Genomic DNA, 19257 nt, shown 5'->3' with positions numbered 1-19257 from the left:
GAGGGAATGCTTCACCCTTGACAAGTCTGCTTCACTAGCTCCTGCGAGTTGCAGATGAGCTGTCATCCCCCACTTCTTCCCATATGTGCCCAGGGTGTTGCCCATCGCTTTAAGAAGACCTTTAACTTCCTTTTTTCCTGGCAGTTGAGGTGGACCTTAGCTTTGCTGAAAGTGGAGAGTGTGTTTTTTTGTTTCCCATTTTCCTTACTGATTCTGGATTCATGACTTTTAGATGATTTCTAAAGGAGTAATTCTAAGTGCTCACTTTGTATCAAATTTTAAAATTGGAAGGTCACATAAATTTTAAAAATGCTTTTTCTTTTTCAGCCATTAATAACCATCCGTCTCTTCCCACGGCCCCTCTTCCTCTCCTGGGCCATGTAGTGCCAGTCTGTGTTTAGAAGAGCCTTAGAGTGGAGCTGTGTGAAATGCTAGTACACTGATACGATGGGCTCGATCAAGAATGTGCATCAATGCAGTGCTTCCTTTATCGAGAAAGTCTTGTTTCACAAGAAATGTCACCTGAGCTAAGATTTTCCTTAGCAATCTCGCTGACTTACCTTCTGGTGAAAACTTACCTTCTAGAGGCCTGGTAACAAGCAACTTGAGGGCTGACAGTTGATCTATCTTGTCTACCAAACTGGATCATTACGTGGTTAACTCAATCGCTCCTTTATTCTTGATAATTATTAGTACCATTGCCCAACTGAATATTTATGATGATCAACTGATCCGGATGACTGAAATAGTTTACTGAAAATGTGACTCTTGTCGAAACAGGCCTAGGGATTAAGGATATTTGATCCTTTCTCTGACAAGGACATCTCAGAATAATAGTTTATTTCTCTAAGGCTGAATATAGAAATTCTATTTTTAGAGTTGGTTCCTACAAGGAGAATCCTGCTGTATAAATGCTTTAAAAACATTTGAGTAACTATGGAAAGTGGTAGAATTCAGTGGTATAGCCCTTGGAGAAAGAATAAAGTCAGGGGTGTGTTAAGAGACTCAACACCATGTGTTCCACCAGAGAAAGAAGAGGTCGTCTGTTCCTGTAAGTATGCACGGCCTTCAAACGCTCTAGGGGTGTTGGATGAGTTAGAATGGAGTCAATGGCAGTGGTGCTGTGGAGGTTGGCTGCTGCTCTGGACTCTGCTGGTGGAGAAAATCTTCAGTGTATATAGTAGGACAGTGCCACATTAGATGTGCTTGTGACTGCAGGATGGGCTGTTCTGCATCGAGTCTCTACTGCCTACTCGGCCTGTAGGCTTCTTCCCATTGGACAGAAACCATGAGCTATGGTAGTGACTATAAGTAGAATGTGATTGGGGTATTTACCACAAACTTGTGATTTTCCTAAAAAATTAATTTTGCTCATGTATCTTTAAGTTTGTTAGTGGGCGGACATGAGAGACTAAATTTATGAGACAGAAGTCTTTTCATTACATTTTACAATCAACAAAATACCCCATTTTAGATAAAGACCCATGGCCAAAATGCGTATTAGGACTCTGACTATATTGTTAGTGATTTGGGATTATCCATGACTTTAGCTATGAAATCCATATTCATGATGGAGGATTCTATATCCTGGCCAGCCACATTGCCAGAGAGGGGGCTGGACGTGGGATATCAAGTGAAATTATAGTTCTGTTGTCTTGCATGTAGGTGGCACCTTAACAACAAGAGAGTCATCTTCACGGAGGTAAGTCACGCGGACTAAAACAGCAGCTTGGCAAGAAACAAGCCAGAAGCATACTCGCTGGCAGTGCCACTGTAGTGGAGTTTCTTTTTCAGTGCCACCAGGTGGCAGTGTGACCTCAGGACCAGAAGCATCTGCAGATCATAGATGTAGGTTCTTTCATACTTTATCAAAGAAGTGGGGAAAAGAGCTTTACTGAGATTAGGCATGCAATGGAAAGATTGTTTAAAAGAGGAGCTGATAAAAAGGGCTCGAAAATAAAGTAAATTAGAAAATGATGATGGCAACATATGTGCAAGTATGCTTGATACAATTGATGTATGGATTGTTATAAGATCTGTAAGAGCCCCCAATAAAATGATCTTTTAAAAAAAGCATAAGTAGACTAATACTTTATATGTAATCCAAATATACAAATAGAATATATCAGGTGATCTCTGAGTTTACACGTTTCAGATATTGCCAACCTGTTGCTGTAACTTGAGGAAATGGACAGCCAGGCAGTGACTGAACAGTTCAGTTCAGCCTCACTGTCCATAGTATTTCTTAGCAGAATTACGGCCAGAATCTGAGCCTCAGAATGAAAGGGTGTATTTCTACCTGAGCTCACTCTGATTTACGTTCAGCATCAAACTATCTGTGAAGGGTTTGCCTCCTTTGCCTAGCATGAGGTACTAGGGAAGTCCCAAAAAGAGAAGTGATGGAGCAAAGGGACGCTCTTAGCCAATTGGCCTTGATTATCAATGAGAGGGTAAAAATTTCAGCTAGATTTTTTCCATTAGACCTAATTGCTTAGGTGATTATCAAGTTTCTCACTGTTAAGAGTCCTGTTTTAATTCAATGTTCCATGAACTGTCAGAATAACCAACACATCTTAGAATTAGTACAGCCAGAATGTTTTTTAGAAGTGAGGATAGCAGGACTTCATTTTTCTTACTTTAGATTGCTGGAGAACGATACCATGGCTTGGTAAAGTTGAGGGTCAGCAAAAAAGAGGGAGAGCCTCTATAAGATAGTTTGCTGTAGTGGCTGCAACAATGTGACCAAACATAACAATTGTGAGGATGGTACATAATCAAACAATATGAGGGGGTACCAAAAAAAACCACTGGAAAAAACCTGCTGTGTGGAGCTCTCATAGTACACATTTTCCCCATTATGCGCGCATCTAGCAACTCGCTCTGAGTTAGTGCACCTAGTGGCATTGCCTGGGAAGGTTCTGTCTGGTCACAGTGAATTTTCTCGTGAAAGTCGTTTCACTCGAACTTCATTTTTTGTGATGGCTGATTTAAGAGAACAGCAGGCAGCTGTGAAAGTTTTTTTCCTGCTTAGGAAAAATGCCAAGATACTGTTGTGATGTGGAACACAGTTCACAAGGACAGCACTATGAGTGAAACTCAAGTGTACAAGTGGTTTTCGCATTTTAAAAAAGGTAAAAATTCGATTGATGATTAGCCACATTCTGGACGTCTGTTAACTTCCACACTGGACAAAAATGTTGACTCGTAGTACATTTGGAGTTTATTCCACTAGGTCAGAGTGTTAATCAAGCAATCTATTTAGAGCTTCTGAAAATACAACAAAGCAGCATGTGACCAAAAAGGTCTGATTTGTGGCAGGCATGACAATACACCTGCTCACACAGGCATCTCGTTTTTTTTTGACAAAAAACATGCCTCTTTTGTTCTACACACCTTATTCACCTGACCTTGCTCTTTGTGACTTCTTTTTGTTTCTGTGAATGAAGAGGGACATGAAAGGACAGTGATTTGAAGACATAGAAGAGGTGAAGAAAAAAAAAAAAGAGGGAGGTGCTGTCAGCCATCCAAACAGATGAGTTTGAAAAACGTTTCTCAAGAACGGAATCACAAATTTTACAAATGTATTAGGTGTAATGGAGAGTACTTTGAAAGTGATAAGGTTGTTTTATTAAAAAAAATTTTAATATGTAGTTGGGCAGTGGGGGATTCCGTTTTGGGGGCTACCCCCTGGTATTTTATTCTGCTCTACATAAGGTTGTTATGCATCAGGGCTGACTTGATGTGGCCCACACCCGCACCACTGTTTAAAATATTATGTTTAGCTTCATTTCTGCTATCAAGGGCTCTCCATCTAATTGAGGAAATTGTAATATACAGAATTCAAGGCAGGGAATAATAAGTGCCACAATTTTCCTTATGAACTCGCTTGAGTTAATTCAGGTAGTTTGTGCATTTCTAAGAATGCATTCACTACTTCTAAGTTACATAATTTACTGTATAATTTTTCACAATGTGAGTAAGGCTTGTCCTAGATTCTAAATGTCCAATTCACAGACAATACCTAGTCACCCTTTAATGCAGGGCTTCGAACTGGTTCTGTCATGGTTGATGAAGCAAAACGGAAGACCTGAATTTTTACAGGGGTGATTTATTACAGTGAATTAATTCAACAGTGCAGAATCTGCACAGGGCCTTGACTGACCTCAGACTAAACTAGAGAAGAGGAGACTCCACCTGCTCAGCCTTGTAAGGACTGTTGCCACAAAACAAAGGTCAGGCATACTTTCATCCTCTTTAACTTACTGTGACACGAACTGCATTTCCCACGAGACTCTACTTTGCTACTGGGCTCAATGACTGTTTACAATGGCGACACAGAACTCACAGAAAATACTACTTACAGTTAAGGGTTTGTTAGTTTTGTTTTTATCAGAGAAGCTAATACCAGGATCAGAAAACAATAAGGATATAGTCTTTTGTTCATAGCCACACCTCTTCTTAGGCAGCAGTCAAGTTTTCCTCTAGTCTTTAGCTTCTCAGCCACGTGATTCTTTGGCCTCTGCCACTGTGAGCCTGGAAGGCAGCCCACTGCTTTACCTCACAGTCTCATAGTCCTGGCCCTGCTCCTCTGCTCTGCCTCGTAGAATCGGTGCTTCAGGCCCTGGTCTCAGCCTGGCTCCTCTGTTCTGTCGCATGGTCTCGCTGCCACATCTTCTGGTGCCTCTGGTCGCAGCCTCCAGAGGCTAATTGTGTGTACCTCTTCAAAGTGCTCCCTCCACTGCTGGCACTTTGTCCTTGATGGTCCCGGGAATTCTCTGTTCCTGCTCTTGAGATGGCTCATCCTGATAGCCATAGCAGTGGCAACTAAAACTGACGAGTCCCTTCCAGTTGTGGTACACACTCCTGCATGGTACCATGGTAGGGGTTACAGAGACATGGATACAAGAGCCATATTAAGAAATTTCACTTCAGGAGCCCCTGTGGCATCAGGCGTTGCACACTAAGCTACTAACCATCAAGGAATTTCACAAGCTTATTCAGGAGCCTGGTGTGTGAAATTGGATTACTGGCAGGACTCTGGAGAGCTATGGACACTCAAAGCACCATCTTTGAGTGGGGCACCACCATCTTTGAAGCCTTGCTTTAACGTATTAATTTGTTCTAATTTTGAAATGAACCAACCCTTATAACAATTATTTTTTTACCTTCTTCACTTCTTCAATGCAGGTGCATCTTTTAAACCTGGAAAAGGTTTACAGCCTTTCCTTGTACTAAAATAAGGCTTAAATAAGAACTGTACGCATTGACCCAAGAGACCTGTTTTAAAGTGTTAAAAAGTAAAGGTGTCATGTTGAGGACTAAGGTACATCTGATCAAAGCCATAGTATTTCTAACTTCCTTGTATGCATTCAAAAACTGGACACTGAATAAGGAAGACAGGGAAACAATTTGTGCCTTTAATTCGGTGTTTTCAAAGAATATTGAACATAGGACAAACTTCCAGGAGAACGAACAGATAGATCTTGGAAGACTTGTAGCCATTATACGCCTCAGAAACAAGGATGGTGTTACTTTGTCTCATACGCTTTGGACATGCTTTCAGGAGGGACCAATCCCTAGAAAAGACATCTTGCTTGTTAAAGTAGTGGCCACAGAAAGGCAGGAAGACCTCCAACCAGGTGGGTTGACAATGGACTGAAACAATGAACTCAGACATAGTGAGAATTGCACGGATGGCTCAAAACCAGATAGTGTTTTGTTGTGTGGTACATGGGGTTGATATTAGTTTGGGTCAATTCGTTGGCCCCTAACAGCAATAAGTCTTGTTATTTGTGCATCCATTGTTATTTATCATTACGTGTTTTCTAATATCCCTTGTGATATGTTCTTTGACTTGTTGGGTTTTTAATAGTATATAATATGTTGTTTGATAAGGCTTCAAAGCTGTGCATAAGATTTTCAGCGGGTTCTTCCTCTGAAATGAAGCGTGGAGTCCTTCTTCGTTGTCTGGTCTTAGTCTTGAAGCTCCACTGAGACCTGTTCACTTTGGGTGACCTTGCTGGCATTTGAAACACCAGTGTACAGCAACCCAGATGCCAGCATGGCATGACAAACGGACAGCCAAGTGGGTGCATCCATGTGCTCAGGCACAGGAACAGTTGGGAGCACAGCACAGTACTTCATTCTGCTGTGCGTAAGGTGGCTCTGGGTCGGAGCTGGCTCGATGGCACCCAACAGCTTCAATATGCTTGGTGAAATGCCATTTTCTCTGTGTTATTTCTAGTTTTCTTTCTTTCTTTTAAATTTAGAAAACGTGTTGAGGCAAGTGTTTAATGTCACATATCATAAGCAAAAAGTCAGAAGAAGTTTCTAAATATCTCACTCTATTTAGTGCACAGATGTCAATAGATCAAAGAGATAACTGTTAGAACATTTGTTTTTCAGAGAACAAATACGTTTTTGTATAGTTTCAAAATAAAATATATTAAAACAAAAATATTAAAGATTCCTATATCCAGCTGAACTCTTTATAAAATATTGCTAAAACAAAGAATCCATTGATTCAAGTAACTAGAGGCACAGATCACCACACCAACTAACCTTGTAGTATATGACATACATGGCATGTTCCCCAAACCCAACAAGCATCATCCCCTTTCATTAAACTTGACCTTAAAATAAGGCAAACAAAAATACACTTAATTTATATACTATATGCACACATACACAATGGGGTTTTAAAGGTTTGTGGAAGCATGATTAAACAAGATAAAGGCATTTTTCAATCTTTTTTAAAGAACTCTCCATCTATCCTTATACAAAATTAACAGAGACGACTAATAGTAATAAATGAAGTATATGCTGAAACGTCACCAGAAAGCGCAGCAAACATGAGGGCTGTATATCGTGTTCGCGTTGATGACAATCGACATCAGCTCCGTGTCATAAAAGTAATTTACACATACCAAGCTTTCCTTTATGTGCAGCATGCACTAGCGGGGTCATTCCATTCTCATCCAAACAGTTAACGCGAACATCCTTGTTGGCTGATAGTGTTCCAGCTTCTTGGACAGTACCATTTCCCATGACTTCCAGCAGCTCCCTTTCCTGCTGAGCCAGCTCGCCTTTCTTTATGTGAAAGTCATGCTGTTTCTTGGGGCGTCTTGGGAAGAAAAGCTGGATCCGTGTCGGGAACGTCAGCAGCAGCGGGGCGGCTCCAGGGCAGCCGACCGCGGATGCGATGGGTTTCTCGGCTCCTTGCAGCCGGCGGGCATGCAGCTGGTGAGCCCCAGCGAGCCGGCCGGGCGCCGCCCGCCAGCCGTCCACAGGCCGTCCGCAGGCCCAGGCTTCTAGTTTTATTTCTTTGTGGTCAAAGGAAATACTATGATTTCAGCCTCTTAAAATGTATTGAGATGTATTTTGTACCCATGTATGTACATGACTTTTGTACTTTGGAGATGAATGTGTAATCTGTTCTGTTTGATTATATATGCTATCAGATCTAGATAGTTTATGGTGTTGTGCAGATCATCTATTTCTCTAGTGGTAGTCTCTATAGATGGTCTGTTTATTATTTACAGTGATATATGGAATTCTCCATGATTGTAGAAGTGTTTCTTTTTCCTTTCAATTATGTCCGTGCTTAATATATTTTGAGGCTTTATTGCTAGTCATATATAATTGTCATGTCTTCTTCATGAATTGACTTTATCAGTCTATAATTTCTTCGTGTTTTTTAGTAATAGATTTTGACTTGAGTCTATTTTGTCTTTTATCGTATAACCATTTACTTTCTTTTGACTACTGTTTGCATGGAATGTTGTTTCTATCCTTTTACTTTAAATTTGCTAATGTCTTTTAGCTCTTAAGTAGACCTCTTATCGAAAGCATGTAATTAGATCATGTGTTTTTATAGATTTTTACCATCCCTGCTTTTTGATTGGAGAGATTATTCCATTTAAAGTAATAATTGATAAGACTTCTGTTTTGCTAACTGTTGCGTTTGTTGTCTTAAGCTGGGTTCTCTAGAGAAGCAAGCCAGCGAGGTGTGTATATATGTGTCTATAGTGAAAGGCTTACGTCAAGGAAGTGGTTCATACAGTTGTAGAAGCAGGCAAATTCTAAGCCTGGTGCAGGTGCCAGACTAGAGTCTTCTCACTTAGCTACAGGGCCTGATGAACTCAAGATAGCATGCTTCTTGCTGCAGCTAAAAATTAATTCAAGGTAAGCAGGTAAAATGACAGGCTATCAGTAATTCCCTGATTGGAGGCAGTATGGCAGACCCCAGGCCAAAGAACTAGAAGTCCAATGCTGAGCCAAATGCAGGATGTGGACCCAGAAACAACAGCAACAACAACAAGCTTACCCAGAGTGTCCACCTGTATTGGAAGCAGGGCATATCCCTGAGGAAGCTTTCTTACAATTGATTAGCTGCTCAGAAGACATCTTATCATAGAAGTAATTATACTGTTATAGATCTGATCGGATTTTCTGTGCGGGATTACTACATCCCGAATGCCAAACCACCAAGAAACCTAGTGCAGCACGTTGACACAAAACATAACTATTCCACATGCTTTACACCTTTTTTGTCTGATTTCTTTCAATAGAGTAATCCAGTTTGGAATTGAGTTGATTTTTTTTTTTTGTAGTGAACCATCTTGAACATGTTTTCATTTCCCTTTGTGTATGTCTTTTAAATGTTTTCCTTAGGACTATCATGGGCCTTTCATATAACATCCTAAATTTATAACAGTATTATTGAGGTTTATATAAACTTAACTTACAATATACATAAATCTTTGTCCTATAGTTCTGTTCTCTGTGTTGGGAGATATTTCCTCTTTATACATTTTATGTCCAACATATACAATGATGTGATATGCATTGTCATTTTAATTCTGTAAGGCAAACACTAAAATACCATGAAACAGAGCTTTTATATTTACATTCTAAATGTACTGTAATTTTTTTTCTTGCATAGGTCTTTAAATTATCTTCTAGTGCCATTTCTTTTCAGACATATGAATTCCCTTTATCGGTTTTGTAAGTCCAAGGCCAATTGCTGCAAGGCTATCTGACCTTTGCCTTGCAGCAATTGGCCTTGGACTTACAAAACTTCTACCCTCCAACTTCCTTTACCCTGTTCTGACCATCCCTCCTACAGCCCTCGACTTCTGTGCTGGATTTCATTGTAATGATCATACAGAACTCAAAAAGAGAATATTCACAGTTTGGGGATTTATTAGGGAAGTTAACAGATGATCATGAACCAAGATTAGAACACATTAAGGGTACTGTTTTCTGTCCACAGCAACAACTCTTCTCAACCATGTCATCAACCATGTCTCTCTGTGGTCCTCAGCCTTGCCGCCCCTCGACCCCTGAGCCTCTGTCATCTTTCATGGACTGAGAAGCCCACCACTCTGTCTCCTGGCCTTGGCACAATTCACCTGTTCTCTGACAGTCTCAGTGCTGCAGCTTCTGGTACTTCTGCAAGCTGCTGTGTTTGTGACTCTTCTTTCTTGATGGTGGTAGACTTTCCTGTTCCTGCTTCTGAGATGGCTTACTGCTATCCCCAGTGGAGTGGTAAAACTGCCCACCAAACTGACCAGTCATTTGGTGGAAGTTATAAAGACTGTGGTTGGAAGAGCCATGCATATCAAGTCATTTCACTTAACCACAGATGTGCTATGTAAAATATAAAGTAATCACTTATATTATGAAATGTACATAGAAGTACCTATATAAAGATACAAAATATACATAAAGAATCACCAGGAACTCTGAAACATTAAAAAAATGCTTTTTGTAAGGGATAATTTTTTTCTTAAAAATTAATTCGATTATAGCTTATACAATAAAGATTTCTGTGCATCAGTATAGGTAATTTCTTTCAGCTTGTTGATTTCAGAGTTCATAATTTTCTCCACTGCATGTGGTATCTAAAAAAATGTGTGTGGTGGTATTTTGGAGTTGGTTTAGTTCACAGTGTACAAAACTTTCCTAGCCCTAGTGCATATATGTAACCTAGGACTTAACTATATTATCAAAACAAATTTCCATATGGTACTAAGTTAACCGTTTATGCGTGTACAGAATTTTGTCTACAAAATATACTATAGACTATTTTGAAGAAAAAGAGAAGCATAGGAAATAGGAGGATGAGAAATTGTTTCATGGATGATGATGACTACAGAGTCCTTGTCTGTCTCACTGGCATCAAATCAGTGCTGACTTACAGTGACTGTAGGACAGAGTAGAACTGGGTCTGGGAGTTTCGGAGACTAAATCTTTACGGGAGTAGGAAGCCCTGTCTTTTTCCTTTGGGGAAGCTGGTAGTTTCAAACTGTGGACTTTGAGGATTGCAGCCAATTATATAACCAGTGCCCATGAAATTATTTCCTTCTCATTCTCCTCCTCTTGTTCCCCATCCTTCTCTTTACTTCTTCTTCAGAATATTCTGTAGGGTACATCTTTAGTATATAGTCATTGAGGTCGCCATGGATCAAAATGGATTTAGTGGTAACTAATACTAACATTTTAACATCATGGAAACAGAAATCCCCCTAATCTCTGTGTCTGTAACAGAGGCAGCAGCATCTTGGGCAATTTTACCAAGCTCTTTTAGGGCTGCCAATAAATGCCCAAAGGGCAGGCCATTCCACTATAAGCTTCAACCCAAAGGCACTTGTTTCCACCTCCATGGGTCAGCAAACCCAGCTCCCTAAATTAAGTGTCCAGAGGTACCCCACCCCACAAAATAGCTTCCTGCCCCAGAGCACTCTGCTTTACTTGTTGTGTGTTTTGGGAAGTCCACCCTGCACTGGTATCAAAGCTGGTGGGGAGGTTTAATAGTTAAAGAGTTTCAGGGTCCTTGAGAAACAATCTGCTCGTCATCTTTCTCTCATGTTGGTAGTGAGAGCCCACATTCTTCTGAGATGTCTCATTTTAAATCCAGCAGTATGGCAACCACAATGAATCTTATGAACCATCACACACTGCTAAGTCAAGTACAGTCAGAAACTCCGCCCACTTCTTACTCAGACCCATCAGAAAAACAGAGATCGTTTGGTGGAAGTAACAAAGACTTTGGCTAAAAGACACCTCTTAAATAATTCACTGGGTTACACCCTTACATACAACATTCTTTTAGAACAACATTATCGGAAGATAATGGTGGATGCTTAAAAGACCCCTGACCACTTACCCAGCCAACATTTTCATTTAGAATCAGTATCTGAATGAGTAACAAACATCTCTCAAGGTGGGATGAATGAAGCACTGTATTAAAAGACCTATAAGGGAAAGGTAGGGAAAACTGGTGATATAAGCAGCTGCGCATTCTTGTCTTCCCCAGGATAAAATCAGAAGGAAAAAAAACCCATAAGGTACATTTTAGTGCCATCTATGTTCTCAGAACAATGGAAAGCAGTCCAAGAGTCTCAGCATCTAAGCAAACACTGAACCAAGAAGAACACAAGTGAGTTACATATAGTAGTGAACATTGGTTTTCCCTCCACCCATTACCCATGTCTTGGGGCAGCGGCAGTTGTTGCAGAGGTGAAAGCTATCACTTCCAGGAGAATCTCTCTGCAGGTAGGAAGCTTGGTGTCAGTGAGGCCACAGCTGGTGCTTCTGTGCAGCAGGTCTTGAACTGAGTGAGACAGCCAGTGGAGAGTTAGGGGTTAATGTGATGATAACTGGTACTTTTAGGAGTGGAGCCTGGAGGGGAAGTTCTTCTAGGAAAGAATCTTGGTGTTGAAGCAGCAGCAGCCAGATCGGGACTCTGGCTTGATGTGTTTGTTCACAGTTGGCACCCCAGTCAGAAAGCTTGGTGTTAATGTGATGACAACAACTAGCACGCCCAGTGATGGCTTGTTAGCAGAGCTGTAAGAGGCCTGAATAAAATGACTTATAAAAATTAAATAAAAACATAAGTCTACTGTATAGCCCATTCCTGAGAAGTTAACATTGGATATGGTTAAGTCACTGTCACTGGTATCTGTACCATTTTTATCTACATCTAGATAACTCTGAGGTAGAAATACTCTTCTTTAGTGTGTTGCTCCATTCTTACCTCTTTCCTCACCATCCACATAGATACAAAAGCACTGGATGCTTGATTAATTGACTCTGTTCATGGAAAAGAATAGGAAAGACTCTTACATGCGGGGTAGTTTTTAAGCATGCTGTTATCTTTGGTTTTCTTAGTAGGGTTGAGGAAATATGTTAGTAGAAAATAATGACTGCCTTTTCTAAGCAAACAGTTCAGCACTATTATGGTCCATTTTCTTTCTAATTTGATAACTTAGATATTAGATATATCTCTTTTAAAATATAGGCTTTAATCATAGATCTAAACTAAGCATACTTTTCTAAGCAATCTATTTCTTAATTATTGACAACTAAATTGCTTTATTTAGAAGTATTGAGAGTTCTGAAATATTGTTTATCTGCTCATGTTTTTCTTAACTTTAAGAAAAATTTAATTTACTTTTAATCATTTTATTAGGGGCTCATACAACTCTTATCACAATCCATACATCAATTGTGTAAAGCACATCAGTACATTCATTGCCCTCATCATTCTCAAAACATTTGCTTTCCACTTAAGCTCTTGGCAGCAGGTCCTCATTTTTTCCCTCTCCCTCTCCCTCCCCACTCCCCACTCCCTCATGAGTCCTTGAAAATTTATAAATTATTATTTTGTCATATCTTGTCCTGTCTGGCGGCTCCCTTCACCCACTTTTCTGTTGTCCGTCCCCCAGGGAGGAGGTCACATGTAGATCCTTGTAATCGGTTCCCTCTATCCAAACCACTCACACTGCTGGTCCTGAAGGTATCATCCGCCCTGGATTCCCTAGATTCCCAGTTCCTATCTGTACCAATGTACATCCTCTGGTCTAGCCAGACTTGCAAGGTAGAATTCGGATCATGACAGTAGGGGGGAGGGGGAACGAAGCATTTAGGAACTAGAGGAAAGTATTTTTCATCGGTGCTACATCGCACCTTGACTGACTTGTCTCCTCCCTTAGACCCCTCTTCAAGGTGATCCCTAGTGGCCGACAAATGGGCTTTGGATCTCCACTGTGTACTCCCCCCTCATTCACTATGGTAATATTTTTTGTTCTGATGATGCCTTATACCTGATCCCTTCGACACCTCGTGATTACACAGGCTGGTATGCTTCTTCCATGCGGGTTTAGTTGCTTCTGAGCTAGATGGCCGCTTGTTTACCCTCAAGCTTTTAAGACCCCAGATGCTGTAGCTTTTGCTAGCCGGACACAATCAGCTTTCTTCACCACATTTGTTTATTTACCCACTTTGTCTTCAGTGGTTGTGTCGGGAAGGTGAGCATCATGGAATGCCAGTTTAATAGAAGAAAGTATTCTTGCATTGAGGGAGTACTGAGTAGAGGCCCAATGTCCTTCTGCAACCTTAATACTAAACCTGTAAATATCGGCACATAGATCGATTTCCCCATCCTCATATATGAATATATTTGCATATATACATGTCTTTATCTAGATCTCTATAAATGCCCTTTGCCTCCCAGCTCTTTCCTCTATTTCCCACTGTCATGCTCCTGTCCCACTATCATGCTCAGTCCCCACCAGGGTTTCAGCAATACCTCTTCGTTACATTACCTTTGATCATACCCTACCAGGCCCCGCAAACCCACCTCAATACCAATTTGGATCACTTGTTGTTCCCTTGTCCCTGGGTTTGTTAACACCACTTCCTTTTCCTCCACCTCCCCCTCTCCCATGTCCCCACGGAACTGTCGGTCCCGTGGTTTTCTCCTCCAGGTTGTTCATCCAGCCTGTTATTTAGACAGACCTGTGGAGATTATAACATGCACAAAAACAAGACAGAGCAAAACCAAGCAACAATATGCAACAAAACAACAACAACAAACCACTGACAAAGAACAAAACAAAACACAAGAAATAAAAGCTTGTAGTTAGTTCAAGGATCGTTTGTTGGCCTTTAGGAGTGTTTTCCAGTCCAGTCTGTTGGGGCACCACACCCTGACCCCAAAGTCCACCTTGAGCATTCCTTGGGGACCTCGCCGCTCCATTCCCTTGCTGTTCCGCTGCACTCCCCCAGTGCTTTGCCTTGGTGTGGTGGAATCAGGTCGGGCGCAATTCCCACACTGTGTCTCTGGTTCTGTCCCCTGCAGGGCCATGGGTCAGTGAGGGGCATCATGTCTCATAGTGGGGCTCGCCATCTGGTCCTCTCTGTGGACTGACTGCTTTAATCGGGGTCATCGTTCTCAAGGTCGGATGGGCCAGGATTGCTCCACTCTCTCCTACTTCCCCTTCATCTGCCTCCGTGTGCTATGATCAGATATGTCCCTCTCCTGGAGCTGCAGATTCAATGTGGTCCTTTGAAATAAATTCTTCTGGGGGGATGGGCAGGCGTCCACTTAATATTTCGTACTAGGGCCAGCTCCCAAGACCTCTCCACTGGTTCCCTACTCCATGCCGGAATGTTGCATTCACACCTTGGGGCACTGAGTTGAAGTCTGGTCCCTCTTTCCCTGTGGAGATATAAACAATACTCTTCCCTTGGATGGGTTAGCGCCCCATGCCCCGGCTACCCATTTTCCTTCTTTGCTACTGGGAAATGTTTTCAGTAGGGATGGACAAATCAAGTGTCTTGATGTATTTGTGATGTTAAAGGTTAAAACATTTGACTTCTAAACTGTATTTAATAGTCAAAACAATTTTTTTAAACTGTTGTTCTTACATTATCAGTCTAACTCAGGAAAAACTCACAGCCAACAACCTGATAATCTCAAACTTGTAGTTTGACTATTGGATGATTTGGGTCAGCAATCACAGATAATGATGTATGTGTTGGATATGCAGCAGATTTTCTTCCCTATACAGACTTCCAATTGATTATAGGGGGAAAATAAACTTAGCTTGAAAAACTGGTTCTTTTCCTGGTAAAATGGCTGTCAGTGTTAACTTGGAAATAAGATTAGTTAAACTTCTACTGCAGTTATCCTGTTTCAATCACAGGGATGAAGTTTCTGAAATCTTTATAGTAAAATAATTTTTATTGAAGACATTCTCATTACTTAACAGAGAAAGTATACTTTGGTATAAAGTCAATAAACTGTCCATGGCATATTGTTTATATTGAATGACAAGTATGTTTATCATGCCTTGTTTTATACTTGTAAGGATTTTGTCTTTCACATAGTTTTCATAGTTTACAGCTTACATGTGTGGCCCTTCATACGGCCAAGTGCACTGTGCATTTGATGACGGAGAGGTGTTGATTTCTACTTACTTCTCCTACTGTCGTATAAGTTTACCTGGACTTGTATGATTGAAATGCAAAAACCAAACCAAACCAAAAAACACAGTTTTTCAAGTAGACTTTTCCACATGCAAGCACATGAATTTAGATATTTTTATTCGCACTTAAACTTTTTTCCTTTTTGTAGCCATTGCTAATCTTCTAAACTTAAAATTCCAAGATTTAATCGTCTCAAAGCAACATCATCATCATGTACTGTATTTGCTGTGCGTATATGTACTTCTTCAATAGATGGTTACATTCTAAGGTCTGGTCTATTTGTGTTTTTTGTGTGCTTATTGAATATTATAATGCTGTATCCTAAGGTTCCTGGCTGGTGCAAGCAGTTTGTGCTCAGATGAGAGCCCAAAGGTTAGTGGCTTGAACTTAACCTGGCAACACTGCAGAAGAAAGGCCTGGTGACCTGCTTCCATAAAGGTCACAGACAAGAAGACCCTGTCGAGCAGGTCAACTTTGTTTCATGTGGGGGTCAGTCTGAGTCGGAATGCATTGGTGATAATGTTTTCTGTTTATTTTGTAGAAAAGCATTTATTGCATTATAAGCACTTAGAGATAGTCATGGAAAGTAACAGGCCTGCTCGTGAAACAGCTCACACTAAAGGGGGATGGTGCCCAACTAGTGGTCAAAGACTAATGTTCTAGTTAAAAAAACAACTCATCATTAATTTTAAAAACAAATCTCAGTTCTTGATTCACTCTTCTCAATCAGACAGTCTATCTGTGGTATAATTGGCAGGTAAAAAAATCTATCCTTACAACTTGGCGGTTCCAAGTTACAAAAAATTAAAATGAAATCCAACAACAAAACAAAACAACCATTTCACAGAAAGGAAAGAACTACAATCAGTTTAAGAAATACACTAACAAGCAAAACCTATGGGAAAAGAGGAACATGGATAATTTGGACTTAACTGAAGAAATGGAGAGACTGGGCTACATAGGAAGATGTGCATCCCTGCAAGTCAGGTGTGAAGATTTTGGAGTAGAAATCTCTAGGACTTGATTTCTGCTTCCGGAGTAAAATTGACATCTTGTAGTATTATATTTCATGGCTGAGACACCTACCTCACTTGGCTCTATTCCTTACCACTCTAAAATAACCACATATATAATCCCCGTTTTGTGCCTACTTCAGACCTGATTTTTTTTTTTCTAGGAAATTCCTGAAGAAAATAAAAGTCTGTGGGTTAGCCAAATGAAGTCTTCCAGTTAACATTTAGACAACACGCAGTTTGGGCTGAGAGCATTGTTGATGGTACCTAAAGAGAGGTAGCCAAACACAGTCATCTCAAAACTATTGTTAAAAAGCAATCTTGTCTGAGAGGAAAAAAAGAGAGGCTAACATCACAAGTACAGACATACTTAGGATCCTTGTCCTTCTGGATCCACATTTCCTTCAGGTACTTCACCATTATAAATGTTCTCTGCCATCTGCCACATTTGCATGATCTCTTCTGAAAGAGAAAAAAATCACCCGAGGTTTATTGAGATTCCAGGAGAAGTCAGATATCTTGGCAGTGTGCCCGCCATGAATAAACAGCTCTGGGGATTGTTCCTCTCCAGTTTTACTTCAATCCCAGACATTCAGTCTACGATCCATACCACTGGAAGCCAAAATAGTTTCCTTGTGAGGTGACAACTGATCCTGGAATATTTCATCCGTATGTGATTCAAAAGAATGCGATTTCTCAGATCCCACAAAGCAACAGTCTTGTCAGCGGATCCTGTGGCAAGAATGAATACACTATAAGGATTTAAAGAAACGCAGTTCACTGCAGTGAGTGGCTTGGTTTGGAAGTATTGTTTGAACGAGTATCCCAGATATGAGCTTCTGATCAGCAACCGGCCCAAACAGAGACGCGAAGTAGATGCCAAAAAACATCTTCCACTACTGCAGTATGTTGGTAAGGGTGGTCTCTGCATCCACCACTCCTTCCTTAGCTTCAGTACTGATGTCCCACAGGCAGATCTGAAGCATTAAGCAAGCACCCACTGAGATTTGGGTTCCACGAAAGTCCATAGCCTTCCTTCTGATGTCCACCAAGTTTGAGTTACATTCTCCAGAAGTGTCTGGTTTAGAAGGGTGTTTTGTGTAGTCCAAAACAAGAACATCACTGAGTGGAGTGTTGGTTGCAATGATGCAAGGGTTCTGGGGCATGTCATGAGCCTGGTTGACTTCTCCTTCATGGTTGATCAAGATTTATATGTCAGACTTTCCACTGACATAGCCCAAGCCTCCAAATTCTCTTGTCCCACTGTCATCATGTGAGGCGTCAAACTGAGCATCACTAGGGAACTGCACACCAGCTAGGCTATTACAAGGTGGTTTGCTCAGCTGATGTGTATGTGACCAAGAAAAGTTGATGGATGCCGAAATCTTTTTTTTTAAAAACATTTTATTAGGGGCTCATACAACTCTTATCACAATCCATACATATACATACATCAATTGTATAAAGCACATCTGTACATTCTTTGCCCTAATCATTTTCTTATCTGGAAGTCACTGTGCAGTTGTTCTGGGCCACTCTAGAGCATGGGTCGGCATCAAATTGTAAAGGAAAGCAGTGTTCTTTTTCCATATTTTGTACTCCTCGTTAATCATGCATATTTCCAGGGTGTCATCCAGGGCTTCCTGTTGGCAGGCTGGCAAGCTGGGAAGGAGTTCAGAGTCTAGTGTTGCAGGAGGGGTAGGGGGGTTGCCTGTGGATTTTTAGTTGTATTTCGCCATTTTTGCCACTTTATTAACTCTGCTTAAATTCCTCCAGCAGTATTGTCACCTTCATAGCCAAGGTTTGAGTTGGGGTGGGTACATCCTGCAAAATTGAACCCACTTGCTTGTGGTATCAGCATAAGAACTCATTCTCCAGATTCTAGTATCCCCGTCTTCACCCTCATCAGATAGGACTTATAAACACGTGTTATTAAAGTAAACATACCTTGTGTATTTACATATGTATAATAATATCGGGTGACATGATATTTAGCTATCCGTGGACACTGGATAGAAGCTTTGAACACCAGAATCTACCTTAGCAATCACTTGGGGGTTATTTGTAGTAGTTGCTGTAGTTAAGTAATATGCGTGTCTTTAGCAGCTCTCTTGGTTTAGCTCAGAGAATAAGAGGATTTTACCATATTTTTATTCATGTATAAGGTCATCATTTTAATATTGATTATTGTCTATGGCAGTAAGCCTGTCTGAACATGAAGTGTTGGTCTTTCATTTTGTCCATGACTCTGGCTGTTTGTGATCAAACAATAAACATGAAAACCTTTCACTCTTTTTAAGACTGTTTCTCCACACTGAGCTTCTGAGCTTGTAAGGTCTCTCTCTCCGGGCTAGATTTCAGCCTTGGTCCTTGGCTCCACACGAGAAAAAATTCACGCTGGAGCTGGGCTCGTGATCCAAGTGAATTTAATGAGAGTTAAAAGAAGCTTCAGGTTTACGCGGCGCCCATAGGATTCCTTTGACCTTGCGGCCTGGCAGAGACTGCTCAGGGTCACGCAAAGATCTCTCTCCCAAGTTTCCCTCCGAAACCAGAGGCCAAGACAGGCCAAGACAAGCCCCTCTCCCTCTGGGGTCCTGCCTTTTCAAGGATTCCCAGGGGAGGCATGGTGAACGACCCTAGGTCGATCCCATTGGCTGAATTGCAGTCACCTGGCCCAGGTGGGCTGCTCCAGGTGTAACGCCCATCCGCGCCCACCTGCGGGAAATCCAGCTTTGTCCTATGCTGGCTCTCCTGGGCATGCGTTAATGGACATCCATCCCATCCCTGATGCTAACAAGCTGTCTCCTTGTCCTCTCCCACTCCGGTGCATTTCTGAGAATTAATGTTTACTTCTTGTTTCAGTTTCCCTCATGTCCTTTAAAATACTACTGAAAATGATGTTGTTTGTGAACAAAAAGGATTAGGTATATGTTCCTGGGTTTTGACTAAGACTCTTGTGATCAGCGTT

General features: G+C 41.1%; 1 protein-coding gene and 1 pseudogene across 4 annotated transcripts in view; one reads left to right on the top strand and one right to left on the bottom strand.

The window, feature by feature from the left end:
* ASB3 (ankyrin repeat and SOCS box containing 3) overlaps nt 1-19257 on the top strand; it is a 94452-nt gene that overhangs the window by 44670 nt on the left and 30525 nt on the right. The gene's annotated exons all lie outside the window — the stretch shown is intronic.
* Nucleotides 1717-19161, bottom strand: LOC142430739 (histone-binding protein RBBP4-like; annotated as a pseudogene).

This window comes from Tenrec ecaudatus, chromosome 17 (assembly GCF_050624435.1).
Source record: "Tenrec ecaudatus isolate mTenEca1 chromosome 17, mTenEca1.hap1, whole genome shotgun sequence".
Classification (NCBI taxonomy): Eukaryota; Metazoa; Chordata; class Mammalia; order Afrosoricida; family Tenrecidae; genus Tenrec; species Tenrec ecaudatus.
Note: the sequence above shows the minus strand (reverse complement) of the source record. Positions and strands in the feature narration are given on the sequence as shown.